A 17688-nucleotide genomic window follows, 5' to 3' on the forward strand; every position below is an offset into this window, starting at 1 on the left:
TCCGCCCGCCTCGGCCTCCCAAAGTGCTAGGATTACAGGCATGAGCTGCTGCGCCCAGCCAATCTTTCTTTCTTTCTTTCTTTTTTTTTTTTTTTTTGAGACAGAGTCTCACTCTGTCCCCCAGGCTGGAGTGCAGTGGCACGATCTTGGCTCACTGCAACCTCCACTTCCCAGGCTCAAGAGATTCTTCTGCCTCAGCCTCCCAAATAGATGGGATTACAGGCATGTGCCACCACATCTGGCTAATTTTTGTGTTTTTTAGTAGAGATGAGGTTTCACCATGTTGGTTAGGCTGGTCTTGAACTCCTGGTCTCAAGTGATCTGCCTGCCTCAGTCTCTCAAAGTGCTGGGATTACAGGTGTGAGCCACCACACTCGGCCACGTCAACCTTTCTTTGGCTCTACAATAGTGATGTCTTCTGCAAGTGTAATTGGGGAAGTTGCAAATCTTATGATCTCTGCAATAAAGGCTGGTAATTATTTAGAATTCAAGCCCCTCTCATCCTCCTAACTTGGTGGCCTCTTATTAGTTTTACAAGAACAGTTTAGTTTCGGGGAAAGGCTATTATCTTTTTTGAGACAGAGTCTCGGTCTGTCACCCAGGCTGGAGTGCAATGGTGCGATCTTGGCTCACTGCAACCTCTGCTTCCCAGGTTCAAGTGATTCTCCCACCTCAGCCTCCCAGGTAGGTGGGATTACAGGCGCCTGCCACTATGCCCAGCTAATTTTTTAGTTTTAGTAGAGATGGGGTTTCACCACGTTGACAAGGCTGGTCTGGAATTCCTGACCTCAGGTGATCCACCCCGCTTGGCCTCCCAAAGTGCTAGGATTACAGGCATGAGCCACAGTGCCCAGCCATTATCATTTAAACTATGAACTAAATTCCTCCCAAAGTTAGCTTGGCACATGCCCAGGAATGAGCAAAGACAGTCAACCTGTGATGCTGGAAGCAAGATGGAGTCAGCCATGTCACATTCCTCTCACTGTGATAATTTTGCGAAGGTGGTTTCATGCAGACTGGGTCTGCTATGTTCTTGGGTCTCCAGCATCCAGCCCTGAGCCCGCCCACACACAGTAGGTTTGCTCCCTGTAGCAACATCATAAACTCCAGTGCCCCTACCTACATCCTGCTGCCACCGTGCTAATGCCGCCCTGGTAAGTCATCAGGCCCAGTGTGCTGGCCCCTGGGGTGATAGAGCCTCTACTGGAAGCTTGACAGATTGTGTGTCTCCCAATCCTTGAAGCCCAGAGTGCCTGGGTCACCCTGGTTTACCAGGCAGCTCCCACTTCGGAGATCTGTTAGCTTTGTCCTTTGTGGGAGGCAAAATCACCTTCCATTCAAATTAAGTGGTGGCTCACGCCTGTAATCCCAGCACCTTGGGAGGCCGAGGCGGGTGGGTCACCTGAGGTCAGGAGTTAGAGACCAGCTTGGCCAACATGGTGAAACCCCATTTCTACTAAAAATATAAAAATCAGCCAGGAGTGGTGATGCGCACCTGTAATCCTAGCTACTCGGGAGGCTGAGGTGGAAGAATTGCTCGAACCCGGGAGGCAGAGGTTGCAGTGAGCTGAGATCGCGCCATTGCACTCCAGCCTGGGTGACAAGAGTGAAATTCTGTCTGAAAAATAAATAAATAAATAAAAATGAAAAATCAAGGCCTAGCAAGGAGTATGTTAGCTGCCTTCTCTCCCTGGGGAAGGGATGACTCACAGAACAGGAGTGGTGAATGGAGGACAGACATCCACTGAAGAGACAGAGAAAAGACACAGAAATGAGGCTAGATTCCAGGGGGAGAAAATTAAAAGGTGCAGAAAAAAGGCAAAAGAGGAAGAAAACAGCAGAGAGACACACAAAGAGAAAAGAGCCAGAGAGAAAGAGGAGCAGAGTTAAAGAGAGAAGAGACACAGGAAGAAGTGGAGGGAGAAAGAGGAAACAGAAAGGAAAGAAAGAAAGAAGAAAGAAAGAGAAAATAGGGAAGAGAGAAGAAGGAGAAGACAGGAGAAAGGAAAAAGAACATGGAGCAGGAAGTGAGTTTCTGAGGGTACTTGGAATCAGCCAGATAAAATCCCCGTGCTTCAGATTCCAGGAAGACACGGGAAACAGGGGCAACCTTGGCTTGGTTCTCAGCTCCTGGCCAGCAGCCAGCTCTGGTTTCAGTCGTTGCCTGCAGCCCTGGAATTCTGTTGGTGGTCAGACTCTGAACATGGGGCAAAAACATAAGTAGGGCAGCCACACCCTGTGTGCCTGGATGGTGGGCACAGCTTTCTTAGTAATGTGGAAACACGGAATAAGAGCTCAAAAAAGTGCCTACTCTTTGCACAGTGCCTTAGCTGTCAAGGATGCTCACTGCAGCGCTGTTACAGTAGAGAAAGAGAGAAAAAATACAGAAGGAAGGAGAGAAGAAATAAAATGTGGCTTAGTAGATTTATGATACATTCATACAACACAATGCTATGTCGCCATTTTAAAAAGTGGTACAGAAGAGCCCTTCATATGGGGGAAATCTTCAGGATACCAGACGAAAAAAATGAGTAATTTTTTTTTTTTTTGAGACAGGGTCTCACTCTGTCTCCCAGACCGGCTCACTGCAGCCTCAACCACCCATGCTCAAGTGATCCTCCCACTTCAGTCTCCTGATCACCTGGGGCTAGAGGTACGCATCAACATGCCTAGCTTTTTTTTTTTTTTGTAGAGACAAGGTTTCACCATGTTGCCCCAGGCTCACACATGTTTAAATAAATCTTTTTTTTTTTTTTGTGAGACAGAGTCTTGCTCTGTCACCCAGGCTGGAGTACAGTGGCGAGATCATGGCTCACTGCAGCCTCAACTACTGGGGCTCAAGCAATCCCCCCACCTCAGCCCCCTGAGTAGCTGGGATTACAGGAGCACATCACCACACTTGGCTAATTTTTTTTTTTTTTTTTTTAATATTTTTTAGAGATGGGATCTCTCCACATTGTCTAGGCTGGTCTTGAACTCCTGGGCTCAAGCGATCTGCCTGCCTCGGCCCCTCAAAGTACTGGGATTACAGGCATGAGCCGCCGCACCTGGCCTGGTTAAATAAATATTTTAAATGGCATGATTCAAGTTTTGTTAGTGGATATTTATGTAGTAGGGGTGGCACCAACCCTGTCCTAGTTCAAGGTCCTCTTGAAATTCAGTTCAGCCCAACCCTGTGGTCAGAGACAGCTGTTTTTTTTGTTTTGTTTTTGTAATCTAAAGTCCAGACTCTACTCCTTCACTCTTGGCCCCATACTCTCCCTTCTGGGGAAATTCCCATGAGTTTTAGGCAGAGTGCCAATTCCTGGCCCTTGCTCCCACTACAGAATCCCTTGAAAGAGATGGGATTCTTCTGCTAGCAGCCCCTGGTACATCCAGGCCTGACCGTGACCACAGCAGCAGTAGCCATCCAGTTCTGCAGTGTGGCTCTAGTCAGGCTCCTGGCCTGGGCCCTCTGAGTGCCTGGTCTCCATCCTTTGTGAACACTGACAGTCTTCTAAGAAACTCTCTTTCTGTTTCAGGGGGTGACATTGGCCTCTGTTGCTTGTCCCCAGGATCCCTGTCTGACACCCCTGCTGTATTCGCTGTGGGAAGTTCTGCTACCACCACCCACTAGGTATGCAGGTTGCCCCCTTCTCTTGGAGGTGTTCAGGCTGTGTGAGACGGTGGAGAAGCTGTTCACTTGGGGTAACCAGCTGGGGCCTACGCGCTTGGGCTGGGGAACCAGTGAGTGGGGAACCGGATGGGGTGCGGTTAATTCCTTTCCAGGAACCCAAGGAGGACAAGCTGGGAGAGGTCCTGAGTCCAGGCCATGGAAGATGCCCTTCTGAGTGACAGTGGACAGTTGGTAAACAATAGTTGTTTGCACATGGTTCTGGGCACCAGAAAATTGGCCCTGCAGGCCAGAGGCCATCAGTATGGCCTGAGAAAGAGGTTTGGGGTAAGAATAGGGAAAGAATCCGAGAACCTCTCACTCGAACTGGATCATGGAGAGGTCTATGGGGCTCCAAGAGAAGTCTCAGAGAAGGTGGAAGGAGCTGTCCACCAGGAGCAGGACACCCGAGGTCCCAAGACTTGGGATGCTGCTCATGTTGGCTACTTTGTTCTGTCCTGTCTTTGCTGGCCAATTTTCAGTCAGAAACCCTTAGATGGGAAGGACCTCTGGATATGTTTGGGGAAGTAGCGAGAAAGGATGGTGTGGTGGGGCAGGGTGCCTTAATCCATGCTGGTCTGGTGGGGAAGCCTGGGGCAAGAGTCAGGTAGCACAGATTTTTTTTTTTTTTTTTGGCCAACTTTTTATTGAAATGTAACTTACACACAGAGGAACGCACCTAAGTTAATATTCACAAAGCGAGCACACGTGTGGAACCAGCACCTAGTTCACGAAAAAGAACTTTATTCGGCATCCCAGAAGCTTCCCATTAGGGAGGCAATGATTTTATTTATTTATTTATTTTTGAAACAGAGTCTCGCTCTTGTTGCCCAGGCTGGAGTGCAATGGTGCAATCTTGGCTCATTGCAACCTCTGCCTCCCGGGTTCAAGCGATTCTTGTGCCTCAGCCTCCCGAGCAGCTGGGATTACAGGCATGTGCCACCACGCCCGGCTAATTTTTGTATTTTTAGTAGAGACGGGGTTTCACGATGTTAGCCAGGCTGGCTGGAGGCAATGATTTTAAAGTGGAACATGGGCAGGGTCTGAGAGCAAAGGGAGGAGGAAGGAAAAGGTCCTCCCATGTGTCAGCCTGGGTTGAGTATAGTTCTGGAGGCTCAGCAGGAGGTACCTTCTTTATTGGCATCAGCTGGTGAACTGGCCTACTCGCAGGGCTCGGGGTGCACCAGTCCCTGGTGCTCAGGGCCTTGGAGCTGGCCCTTGGTAGCTTGGAGAGCAAGTTATCAGCCATAAGTAGCCCTGCAAAGAGAGGCCAGGAACAGTGTTTGTGGAGGTCACAGAATGGGTGGAGCTGGGCCTAGAGCCTGAGGGCAAACAGGGAAGAGGATGTGTCCTGGCTGGGCTGGGAGGGTGTGTGCCCATGAGGTCTGGGAGTGGCCAGCCCCGGGGGAGTGGTTGCAGCAGACACTATTTGCTCCCCAGTTTCTGTTTGTCCAGAAATGATTCACATGAGTTTTACGGATTGGCCCCTCTGCCTCTCACCCTGTGGTGGACACCTGAGTAGAGGACAGAGGGCACCATGGAACGAGCACAGCTGTGGCATCAGAGGGACCTGGCTTTGAACCCTGGCTCGTGGCTCTGTGACTTTGGGAAAGTCATATTCTTTCTTTGGCCTTGGTTTCCTCATTAGCAAAATGGGACAACAGCAGGTACTTCCTAAGACAAACTGTGTAAAACGCCTGGCGTTGGGCAGGCACTTAATAAATGTCTGTTCCTTTCCTTTGCCATGTTTTCACTTAGCAGCGATTTATCCGGGGCCTAGCATGTAGCAGCCACGTGTGCTCAGCACCGGGATCACAGTGGTGAACAAAACCACAGATATGGAGACTGGCTGCCCTCATGGAGCTTGGGACAGGCATTCAGTAAACAAAGGCATGTCCTGAAGGAAAAGTAGTGTCTTACTAAAAAGAATCAGTGATGACAGCCTTCAAATAGAGTGGTCACAGAAGGCCTCTCGGGAAAGGTAACATTTAAGCGGAGATCTAAAGTATGAGAATGAGCCAGGCATTTGGGAAAGCAGTGCCCAGAGGAGGCTAAAGAACACAGGCTTTAGAGCCAGATGTATATGGGTTTCAAATCCTGCTTCCTCTATTTATTTAGCTGTGGGACTTTGGGAGAGTGTCTTCACCTCTCTGGGCCTTGGTTTTATCTTCTGTGAAATGTGGCTAAAAATATCTACTTTATAGAATTGTGAGGATGAAACTCAATCGTGCATATAAAGTGCCCTGCATGGAGTCTGGCACATGGTGAGCACCTGTGAAAATCAGCCCCTTCTTGTCCCAGTTTGAGATTGTCAAGTGAACAGCACAGACACAATGCATGCACATGTGTGCACACACACACTCACACTCAAAAACACTTATAGATATACTGGCATTCAGTAAACAAAGGCATGTCCTGGGTATTTCAGGAGACTTTCATAAAGGGACTTTTTTTTTTTTGAGACAGAATATCATTCTGTCATACAGTTTTTTGTTGTTGTTGTTGTTTGTTTGTTTGTTTTTGAGACAGAGTCTCATTCTGTCATGCAGGCTGGAGTGCAGTGGTGTGATCTCTGCTCAAGGCAACCTCCTCCTCCTGGGTTCAAGCGATTCTTCTGCCTCAGCTTCCCAAGTAGCTGGGATTACAGGCACCCACCACCACACCCAGCTAATTTTTGTATTTTAGTAGTGATGGGGTTTTACCATGTTGGCCAGGCTGGTCTCGAACTCCTGACCTCAAGTGATCTGTCTACCTTGGCCTCCCAAAGTGCTGGGCTTACAGGCGTGAGCCACCGTGCTCAGCCATAAAGGGACTTTTTGTTTTCGTTTTTTTTTTGTTTTTGTCTTTTGTTTTTTTTTGAGATGGAGTCTTGCTCTGTCACCCAGGCTGGAGTGTGGTGGCACGATCTCAGCTCACTGCAACCTCTGCCTTCCGCATTCAAAGGATTCTTCTGCCTCAGTCTCCCCAGTAGTTGGGATTACAGGTGCGCACCACAATGGCCAGCTGATTTTTGGTATTTTTAGTAGAGACAGGGTTTCACCATGATGGCTGAGCTGGTTTCGAACTCCTGACCTCAAGTGATCCACCCACCACGGCCTCCCAAAGTGCTCCCAGGCGTGAGCCACCGTGCCTGGCCCATAAAGGGACTCTTTACAAAGAGTCCCTTTGGCAGGGTTTGGGGAAAGCAACAAGTGATAGTGCAGACCCTCAGGGTTGGTAACAGGGTGAGGAAGGGGGCAGTTAGCACAACCTGAGATGATAGCTGTGTGGAGAGGGTCCCTGACATGGGCTGGGATCTTCAGAAGAGGGATGCAGCCAATATATAGGAGCTCGACAGGGAGAGGGCCCGGGAAGAAATATTCTGGCTTCTGCCTCCTCTTGCCTCTGATCTCCTGCTAAGCTCCCATTGGCCAAACTCAGTTGGAAGCCGGGGTGCATGGGAGCCTGTGGATGCACCACATAAGGATCAGCCTCCCAGAGTAGAAAAGGCTGGAGTGGATCTGGAGAGACAAATAGAAGAGATACAGCATGCTCTCCACTCCCACTGGCCTCTTTAGAATGCCAGAAGTGACGGATACACCCATTGTAAAGTGGTTTAAGTCAAAAAGGAAAACCCTCGGTCACTTAACTGAACACTCCAGGGGTAGGGCCTTAGGCAGAGCTGCATCAGTGTTCAGGTTCTCATCAACTCTTAGTTCTATTTTCCTTTGCAGCTTAACTTCAAGTTCAGGCTACATATGGTAGCAAGATGGTGGCAGTAGAGAGTAAAGAAGGGGGTGGCCCCCGAAGGAAAGCTGTGGTTCTTTACAAAGGAGAGTGAGTAAAAGCAGGGTGGAAAGTTACACGTGTTCACTACAGTTTACCTCGGAGTGCTCATGGCCCATAAACTCAGGCGACAGGGATTGAGACCACTGAGGCTGTGGTGAGCAGGTCCCCTGCTTGGCTAGAGTCTGTTTGGGGATGACTCAGACTGTCTTGAAAACACATGGGCTGTCTGTTTCCACCTCCGCACTGAAGGGACCTGAAAGATTACATAGCCCAGCAAAAAGATGAGATTTGTACAAGACCATGTAGTTAATGTCAAGGTCAGGACTTGAACCCAGGTCACACAAGCTGTCCTCTATACGTGACTTTAAAAAAAAAAAAAAAAAAAGAAAGAAGGAAACACCCATACAGAGTGTTTGGGTGAAAAAACAGAGGGAGGGGAGAGGCGGGAGAGAGAGAGAGAGAGAGAGAGAGAGAGAGAGAAAGAAAAATTAAGACAGTATAAAATAATAAACAATGGAAAGTAATTTTCCTCCAGGCACAGTGGCTCACGCCTGTAATTCCAGCATTTTGGAAGGCCAAGGCAGGAGAATTGCTTGAACCCAGGAGTTCAGCCCGGGCAACATAGGAAGTCCCCGTCTCTACAAAAAATTTAAAAACTAGCCAGTCATGGTGTTGTGCACCTGTAGTTCCTGCTACTCAGGAGGCTGAGGTCGGGGGATCTCTTGAGTCCAGGAGGTTGAGGCTGTGGTGAACCGTGATTGTGGCATCCCTGCACTCCAGACTGGGTGACAGAGTGCGACCCTGTCTCAAAATAAATAAATAAATAAAAGAGCTGGGTGTGGCACCCACTGCACTCCAACCTGGGCGACAGAGCAAGACCCTGTTTCAGAAACAAAAAAGTAATTTTTGTCCCATGGCGTATTCCTGGTCCTCTTTCCAGAGGTAATGATGGCTAAGTCTCCTTTATAACCTTCCAGAAATTACCAATGCAAATGCAATGGTGTGCATATATATATTATATATAATGTGTATATATATACACACTTAACTATTATTGTCTTTGTTATCTTTCTTTCTTTTTTTTTTTTTTTTTGAGATGGAGTCTTACTCTGTCACCCAGGCTGGAGTGCAGTGGTGTGATCTCGGCTCACTGCAACCTCTGCCTCCAGTTCGAGCAATCCTTGTGCCTCAGCCTCCCAAGTAGCTGGGATTACAGGCATGTGCCACAACGCCTGGCAAATTTGTTTTAGTTTTTTCCATTTTTGAGAAGGAGTCTTGCTCTGTTGCCCAGGCTAGAGTACAGTGGTGTGATCTCAGCTCACTGCAACCTCTGCCTCTCGGGTTCAAGTGATTCTCCTGCCTCAGCCTCCTGAGTAGCTGGGACTACAGGTACCTGCCACCATGCCCGGCTAATTTTTGTATTTTTAGTAGAGACAGGGTTTCACCATGTTGGCCAGGTTGGTCTCGAACTCCTGACCTAAAGTGATCCACCCACCTCGGCCTCCCAAAGCGCTGGGATTACAGGTGTGAGCCATTGTGCTCTTTGTTATCTTGGTGACCTTCCTATATTAGCCACAGAGATTCAACTCATTTTTGATAATAGAAGAGTGTTCTACTATATGGATATATTCTTATTTAACCAGTCCCCAAATGATAGACATTTAGGCTGCTCCTGGTCTTTTGCTTTTGCAAACAATGGTGCAGTGAACATTCTTGTGCATGTAGTGTCTTTGCACATGTGTGCTCTAGGGGCTAATCCTAAGAATGGAAATGGTACCTCATGCCTTTCAAGGGCTTATGCTGACACCACTTACGCTAGAAAGAACAAAGATTGGTAGTGTTAGAAGGGATCTTAACCATATCAAGCCTAACTGTTCCCTCCTCATTTTGCAGATGAGGAAACCGAGGCCCCAGGTCTGACAGCAGCCTAGTGGTAGATTTGAAGTAGACTATGGTTGGGCATCATGGGATAGGCCTATAATCCGAGCACTTTGGAAGCCCAAAGTGGGAGGATGATTTGAACTCAGGAGTTTGAGACCAGCCTGGGCAACATAGTGAGACCCCCAGCTCTATAAAAAATTAAAAAATTAGCTGGGCATGGTGCTGTATCTGTTGGGGGTGGCATGGTTGAACCTGGGAGGTTGAGACTGCATTAAGCCATCTTTGCACCACTGTACTCCAGACTGGGTGACAAATTGAGATCCTGTCTCAAAAAAAAAAAAAAAAAAAGAAGTAGACCACTTTATTTTCTCCCAGAGAAGATGTGGAGGAAAGAGGGCAAAGCTGGGAGCAGGGCAGTGCTGGCCTTGTGTCCTGGTCTGGAAGGGCAGGGTGTGGACAACAGAGCAGTTCCTGGAGCCTGACTGCCTGAATTTGAATCCTGGTTTAGCAAAATAGGCTTTCTAAGCTTCAATTTCATCACCTGGAAAATGGGGGTGATTTTAATCTTCCTTTAGTCTTCCTTATAGGGTTGTTGTGAAGATTAAATGAGATAATGCCTGTGAAACAAAGGTTACCTTTTATTACCATTCCCTAGCCTAGGCATCTTGACTCCTGCACCTTGCAAGGGGCATTTTTGGGGTTAAAAGGCCCATGAGCTGGTGAACTAGGGGCATGCCTGGTTTCCAGCCATGCTCTCTGTTCTTCCAGTCAAGGCTGAAACTGAGCAGGTTCTAACCTTATGCAGAAGCTCTGGCTGCCTGCTCCCCCCGGAAAGGAGCTTGCTGGGGCTGGGACCCAATCAAGTGGAGTGGTTTGAAGGAAACCCAGCCATACTTCCTCCCTGTGCCTGCCTTTGCCTGGCACTGATGGTACAGGGCCTCCCAGATTCCTCCCAGAAACAGTCGGGGCATCACAGCTCCCATTTTTGAACTGAGGAATATGAGGCTCCCAGAGTTCAGGGGGCTTGCTTCTAAATAAAGAATTCCCTGGGTGGGGTGGGGAACTTCCCAAAGGGAAAGGAGGACACATTGGTTCACCATTATCTGTGATCCACCATTACCTATAGGCTCTTTAGCATATCTGTCCATATCTATAGCTTCTTCTGCTTTCTTCTCAGAGCACTGCTCACACTGTGAAACCAGATACTCGTTTCTGTGGTTATTCAGTTACAGCTGAGAATGGGCCCCATGAGGTCAGCTCTTGTCCCCTGGTTCACTGCTCTTTCCCCAGTGCCTGGTGCCATGATTGACGCATAGTAGGCAAATACGCGTTCCTCCTCTCTAAAAAGGGATTACAGGCTGGGTGCAGTGGCTCACGCCCATAATCCCAGCACTTTGGGAGGCCGAGGTGGGCAGATCACTAGAGATCAGGAGTTTGAGACCAGCTTGACCAACATGGTGAAACCCCATCTCTACTGAAAAAAAAAAATACAAAAATTAGCCTGGCGTGATGGCTGTTGCCTGTAATCCCAGCTACTCGAGAGGCTGAGGCAGGAGAATTACTTGAACCCTGGAGGCGAAGGTTGCAGTGAGCCAAGATCACACCACTGCACTCCAACCTGGGCAACAGAGCAAGACCCTGTCTCAAAAAAATAAAAATAAATAAATAAAATTTTTAAAAATAAACAAATAAATAAAAAGAGATTGCAGGCATGGTGGCTCATACCTGTTATCTCAGTACTTTGGGAGGCTGAGGTGGAAGGATTGCTTGAGCCCAGGGGTTTGAGACCAGCCTGGGCAACATAGTGAGACATCAAAAAAGTAAAAAAAATTAGCTGAGCATTAGCTATAATCCCAGCTACTTAGGAGGCTGAGGCAGGAGGGTTGTTTGAGTCCAGGATGTCAAGTCTGCAGTGAGCTGTGTTAGTGACACTGCACTCCAGCCTAGAGTCTGGGTGACAGAGTGAGATTCTGTCTCAAAAAAAAAAAAGCATTACTTGCTATCAGCATTATTCTGAAGTCAATGGGATAAAGCTCTCCAAAGTGCCTGGCACAGTCAGGTCAACCTGATGTAGTCCTGGACCATTTTCTACAGACTTCGATATTTCTCAAGCAGGTATGGAACAGAGGGAGGGGAAGAGGATCCTTGTGGGTTGGCAGGGGTCTCCCTCTCTGCAGACTCACAAAGGGAACCTTGTATGGGAGCGGGTGGACAGGATGCCTCGTGGCACAGCTGAGCCCCAGACTGCCAAGCCTGGGCTGGGCTAGGCTGGGCACTCTGCCACAAGCAGCCTTCTGAGGACCCTTTCATCTGAGTCCCAGCTGTCATTTGGCTGGCTGGCCTGAAGCCCAGCCGCCTGGAGGGGAGAGGGGCTGGCTGGGTTGTCTCCGGAAGAACAGAGGGGAATGAGTGAGGGGAGGGCAGAAGGAAGCAGTGCTTGCTCTTGGAGTCAGGCCAAAGGGAAACAAGATCCAATGATAGACAATAGCAAGGGGCTGTTTGAATTCTTTTGTTGCCCTAGCATCAAGCAAGACAGGATCACAAAACCCCCACCATATTATAGGTGGAGAACGAGGCCCAGAGAGGGGCAGGGACTTGTCTAAGGCGATACTGCAAACTGGTGGCAGAGCCAAAACTAGAGCCCTGCTCTCTTCTCTCCTGGCCAGACTGACTCTGAAAGAGATGCTTCATCTCTGGGAGCCTTGGGGTCCTCAAACAGAAAATGGAGCTGCTAATGCCTATTTTGAACTGCCAGGGTCAAATGTGCTAATGTAGCTGGAAAACTGAGTTTTTTTTCCTACTTTGCATTGATGGCAAAGAAAGAACATGCAATTGGAAAAAAAAAAAAAAAAAAAAGCAAGCAGGTTTTATATTCCTGTCCAGGAATAGAGACAGAGAGAGCTCTTGCTCTAAAGAAATTTTCTCGGCCGGGCGCGGTGGCTCAAGCCTGTAATCCCAGCACTTTGGGAGGCCGAGGCGGGTGGATCACGAGGTCAGGAGATCAAGACTATCCTGGCTAACACGGTGAAAGCCGTCTCTACTAAAAAATAGAAAAAAAATTAACCGGATGTGGTGGTGGGCACCTGTGGTCCCAGCTACTTGGGAGGCTGAGGCAGGAGAATGATGTGAACCCGGGAGGCGGAGCTGCCAGGGAGCCAAGATCTCGCCACTGTACTCCAGCCTGGGCGACAGAGCGAGACTCTGACTCAAAAAGAAAAAAAGAAAAGAAAAGAAAAGAAATTTTCTCACTGAACTGTGGAAAACTGGGGAGTTTTAAAGAGTTAGAGGTGGGGCAAAGAAGTATGTAAACACATTCAGGGAGGAACTCCAGATGCACAGGTGCACATCATAAACATGCCTTTTCATACATATGGTCAGAAAATGGTGGTGATTTTCTTCTCTGGATGGAGATTTTAGCATGATAATGATATGTTGATGATCTACAGGTAACAAGGGGTCACTGGTTCTGATTAGCACAGGGCTTATCTTCCTCTGGTAATTGGTGCAGGGTCCTGAAGCTCCTGCGGCCTCCTGGGCTATCTGGAGTTTTTGTTTGTTTGTTTGTTTGTTTTTATGAGACAGAGTCTTGCTCTGTTGCCCAGGCTGGAGTGTAGTGGTGCCATCTCGGCTCACTGTAGCCTCACACTTCTAGGTTGAAGAGATTCTCCTGCCTCAGCCTCCCAAGAAGCTGGGACCACAGGCATGAGTCACTATACTCAGCTAATTTTTGTATTTTTTATAGACACAGAGTTTCACCATATTGCCTAGGCTGGTCTCGAACTCCTGGACTCAAGAGATCCTCCCGCCCCAGCCTCCAAAGTGCTGGGATTACAGATGTCCGCCACCTTGCCCGGCTCCTGAAGTTAAGCAAGGCCACTTATAGATAAAGAGACTAGAAAACGCTGGGTGCAGTTGCTCACGCCTATAACCCCAGTACTTTGGGAAGCTTTTAGTTCAAGTGACTTTAATCTTTGAGAAATAAAAACAGTTTTAATGATAACTGGTAAAATACAAATGTCTTCAAAATGTAAATATGTGATCTAAATTATGCGGGTCAGATACTAGGTTTGCTAAATGTTTTAAGATTGTAAACTGCTTCTTTAGCCTTTGAGAACTGCTTGACTTGACTGCTTTACAATTTGGTAAGGCCTGGGGACATATGGAATTAACCACACCCCTAACTTTTGGATACTACAGAGGGCCCCTGGAGCATCCAAAAAGAGAGGTAACCAGGATTATTTGACATATTTAGTTACATGCGATTGCCAAAATCAAAATAATGTTTAACCTACTTCCAGTTATATTTTAGTGAATAATATTAATACATGTTCCAAATTGTATAGGATTTCTAAAACTCTCTCTGAGTATGTGCTATCAATCATAATTAAGGTTATTATGTTGTGTTTTTTTTTTTTTTTTTTTTTTCAAGACAGAATTTTGCTCTTGTTGCCCAGGCTGGAGTGCAATGGCGTGATCTTGGCTCACCACAACTTCCATCTCCCGGGTTCAAGTGATTCTCCTGCCTCAGCCTCCCAAGTAGCTGGGATTACAGGTATCCACCACCACACCCAGCTAATTTTGTATTTTAAGTAGAGATGGGGTTTCTCCATGTTGGTCAGGCTAGTCTGGAACTCCCGACCTCAGGTGATCACCTGCCTCTGCCTCCCAAAGTGCTGGGATTACAGGCATGAACCACCACACCCCGCCTATGTTAAGTTACTGTAGGCCATGGAAATAACCAAATTTCTTTTTCAATCATGTTTTTTACTATAACTACCCTGGATATTTTGCCATTCACAGACAATTGTTGTCTTGCTTTGATTCTTTTCAAAAGATGGTTTATAATCAGCTATAGAACTTTGATAGGTGCTCTTAAATGCGGGTTTCTGATATCTTTGGAGATGTGACATTGGAATAAAGGAAAAATGTACAGGACTCATGAAGAGCTGAAATGTTAGTGAATATCAAGCAGAACAACTGTTAACAGAATGAACTGAAGTAATAGAAAACTGAAGTAATCTTTTAAACTTTTTGCTTAAAACATTGCTGGTCCTTGTTTTGTTTTTCAGAGTCAAGGAAACTTATTTTGAGCTATTTACAACCTTTAAAAATTGAGTAAGGTATACTCCTATGAACAAACTTAGGAACATATTTGTCTCTCTCTGCCTGGTTTCTCTAGAATTTGGAAACTATTTGTGAATATTCTTAACTTATGGCAATGTGGTTGTTTGCATCAGTCCAATAAGAATGCATTTTCTTTTGCAACAGGACACATTGGAGAAACTGATTGATATACCAAGACTTTGACTGGAAGGGTGTGCTTCACTTTGAGGAATCAAGCTCGACTTGCAGAGCCAATAAAAGCCCCTTGGGAAAACTGGCCTCATACCTTGTCTACACAGTTCCCATACAGGGTTTCTAACCTGTGGTGAGTAAAGAATGTCACTTTTTTTTTTTTTTTTTTTTTTTTTTTTTGAGACGAGGTCTCACTTTATCTCCCAGGCTAGAGTGCAGTGGCACAGTCTTGGCTCACTGCAACCTCTGTCTCCTGGATTCAAGCAATTATCTGCCTCAACCTCCCAAGTAGCTGAGTTTACAGGCACTCGCCACCATGCCCGGCTAATTTTTTGTATTTTTAGTAGAGACGGGGTTTCACCATCTTGGCTAAGCTGGTCTTGAACTCCTGACCTTGTGATCCACCTGCCTTGGCCTCCCAAAGTGCTGGGATTACAGGCATGAGCCACCGCACCCGGCCCAAAAATGTCACTTTCTAACACAACCAAGAGCCCCACGTTCTTTGGACCTCAAGAAGGGAGGAATTTACCCAACTCATAGGTATTTGAGGGTACAAACCTATGGCTGGGCTCAGCTTTAAAAAGTCTTGTCTGAGATTCCTTGTGGAACTGAGTTCCATCAAAACCTTTTTAAAAACACTAGTAAAAATAATTATTCTGGCTGAACTTTATGCAAATAATCAGGCCAACCATAAGACTAAAGTTTATTTTGCAAAAAACTCAGTCCTATCATGATCTGTTTTTGACAAAAGTGAGAACTGGAGAGAGAAAAATTAAGTTTCAAAACTTATCATACACTTGACATTACATTCTAGTTTCATTAATTGTTTTTAAGTTTTTGCCTACATTTAAAATTAACCCTGCGTATTCCTGTGAACCAACCAGTGACTTCTGGGTAAAAACAGAAAATCTGGATCAATATACTAGTTCTGGGGAATTACCCTGCAAATACTGTCAGGTGATAAGAGTAAATAGGGTGCCCATAACTGGGAGGTTTCTTTGTTTGGTAAAATAAGACCAAGGGAGCTAACCAAAGCCAAGCCCCATGCACCCAAATCTTAGCAGGCATAACTATAGTCACTAGTTTTCTCGGTGTGTCAGCAACTTCAGGATTTCTAAGCTGTCCTTACCCCTTGTTTCGTCTTTATACATGTCTCTTTTTTTTTTTTTGAAACGGAGTCTTGCTCTGTTGCTCAGGCTGGAGTGCAGTGGCGTGATCTCGGCTCACTGCAACCTCTGCCTCCCAGGTTCAAGCGATTCTCACGCCTAAGCCTCCCCAGTAGCTAGGATTACAAGTGTGCACCACCATGCCCAACTAATTTTTGTTTTTTTAGTAGAGATGGGTTTTCACCATGTTGGTCAGGCTGGTCTCAAACTCCTGATCTGAAGTGATCTGCCCACCTTGGCCTCCCAAAGTGCTGGGATTATAGGTGTGAGCCACTGCGTCTGACCTCATTTTTATGAATGTCTTTTAATAACCCGGTTTGTCTCTTCTCACCTCCCAGGATCAAGTGATCCTTCTACCTTACCCTCCTGAGTAGCTGGGACTACACACGTGTGCCACCATACCCAGTTAATTTTTATATTTTCTGTAGAGATGGGTTTTGCCATGTTTCCCAGGCTGGTCTCAAACTCCTGGGCTCAACTGATCTGTTGACCTCAGTCTTTCAAAGTGCTGCGATCACAGGTGTGAGTCACCACGCCTGGCTCCACGTTACAATATGCTTGTCATGTCCCCTTAGGATGCTATATATATATATATATATATATATATATATATATTTTTTTTTTTTTTTTTTTTGAGATGGACACTCGCTCTATTGCCAAAGCTGGAATGCAGTGGTGTGATCTGGGCTCACTGCAACCTCCGCCTCCTGGGTTCAAGCAATTCTCCTGCCTCAGCCTCCCGAGTAGCTGGGACTATAGGCGCACGCCACCTTGTCCAGCTAATTTTGTATTTTTGGTAGATACAGGGTTTCACTATGTTGGCCAAGCTGGTCTCGAACTCTTGACCTCATGATACACCCACCTCAGTCTCCCAAAGTGCTGAGATTACAGGCATGAGCCACTGTGCCTGGCCCCTTAGGATGCTCTTGACTGTGACAGTTTCTCAGATTTTTCCTCTTTTGGGTGACCTTGATAGTTTTGAGGAGTACTGGTCAGTCATATTATAGGATGTTCCTCTATTGAAATTTCTCTGATGTTTTTCTCAAGATTGAACTGAGGTTATGAGTTTTGGGGAGGAAGATCATTTTCCTCACATCACATCAAGGGTATATACTCAGTACTATAAACAAAAAATAAAATTCTTAGCCCCCCAACCATCTGAAAGGACCCCTCTTCCCCGCCAAAGGCATTCCAAAGTTAACCTGAAAAACTAGTTCAGGCCATGACTGGAAGGGGGTCAGACATGCCTCATTATGCCCTTCCCCCTTTTGGAATTCGGCACAGCTGACCAGTATTACCATCAAAACAGAGACCTTAAGTCTGTCAGTCTGTCAGTCATGCACAAAGTCTGTCAGCCTTTAAGTCTGATAAGAAATATTTGCAATCTATTCTCTCTGAAGCCTGCTACCTGGAGGCTTCATCTGTATGATAAAACCTTGGTCAGGCAGGGCGCGGTGGCTCAAGCCTGTAATCCCAGCACTTTGGGAGGCCGAGACTGGCGGATCACGAGGTCAGGAGATCGAGACCATCCTGGCTAACACGATGAAACCCCGTCTCTACTAAAAAATACAAAAAACTAGCCGGGCGACATGGTGGGCGCCTATAGTCCCAGCTACTTGGGAGGCTGAGGCAGGAGAATGGTGTGAACCCGGGAGGCGGAGCTTGCAGTGAGCTGAGATCCGGCCACTGCACTCCAGCCTGGGCAACAGAGCAAGACTCTGTCTCAAAAAAAAAAAAAAAAAAACCTTGGTCTACACCACCCTTTATAGTAACGCAGGCATCCCTTTCTATTGATCTCAGGTCTTTAGATAATAACCCACTGACAAGCAGAAAATCCTTGCTTTTTAATTTTCATCTTTTAAAAATAGAGACGGGGTCTGGCTGGGCGTGGTGGCTCACGCCTGTAATCCTAGCACCTTGGGAGGC

General features: G+C 46.8%; 1 protein-coding gene across 2 annotated transcripts in view; it reads left to right on the plus strand.

The window, feature by feature from the left end:
- Positions 1-898: 898 nt before the first annotated feature.
- KCTD14 (potassium channel tetramerization domain containing 14) overlaps positions 899-17688 on the plus strand; it is a 29554-nt gene continuing 12764 nt past the window's right edge. The window contains exons 1-3 of one of the 2 annotated variants that reach the window (XM_017948793.3): positions 899-2653; positions 3522-3616; positions 14570-14729. The gene's annotated coding sequence lies outside the window, so the exon portion shown is untranslated. Of the gene's footprint in view, positions 2654-3521; positions 3617-13801; positions 13854-14569; positions 14730-17688 lie in introns of those variants that run through there. The other variant, XM_017948794.3, reaches the window with a different exon arrangement.

The sequence above is a fragment of the Papio anubis genome, chromosome 12 (genome assembly GCF_008728515.1).
Source record: "Papio anubis isolate 15944 chromosome 12, Panubis1.0, whole genome shotgun sequence".
Classification (NCBI taxonomy): domain Eukaryota; kingdom Metazoa; phylum Chordata; class Mammalia; order Primates; family Cercopithecidae; genus Papio; species Papio anubis.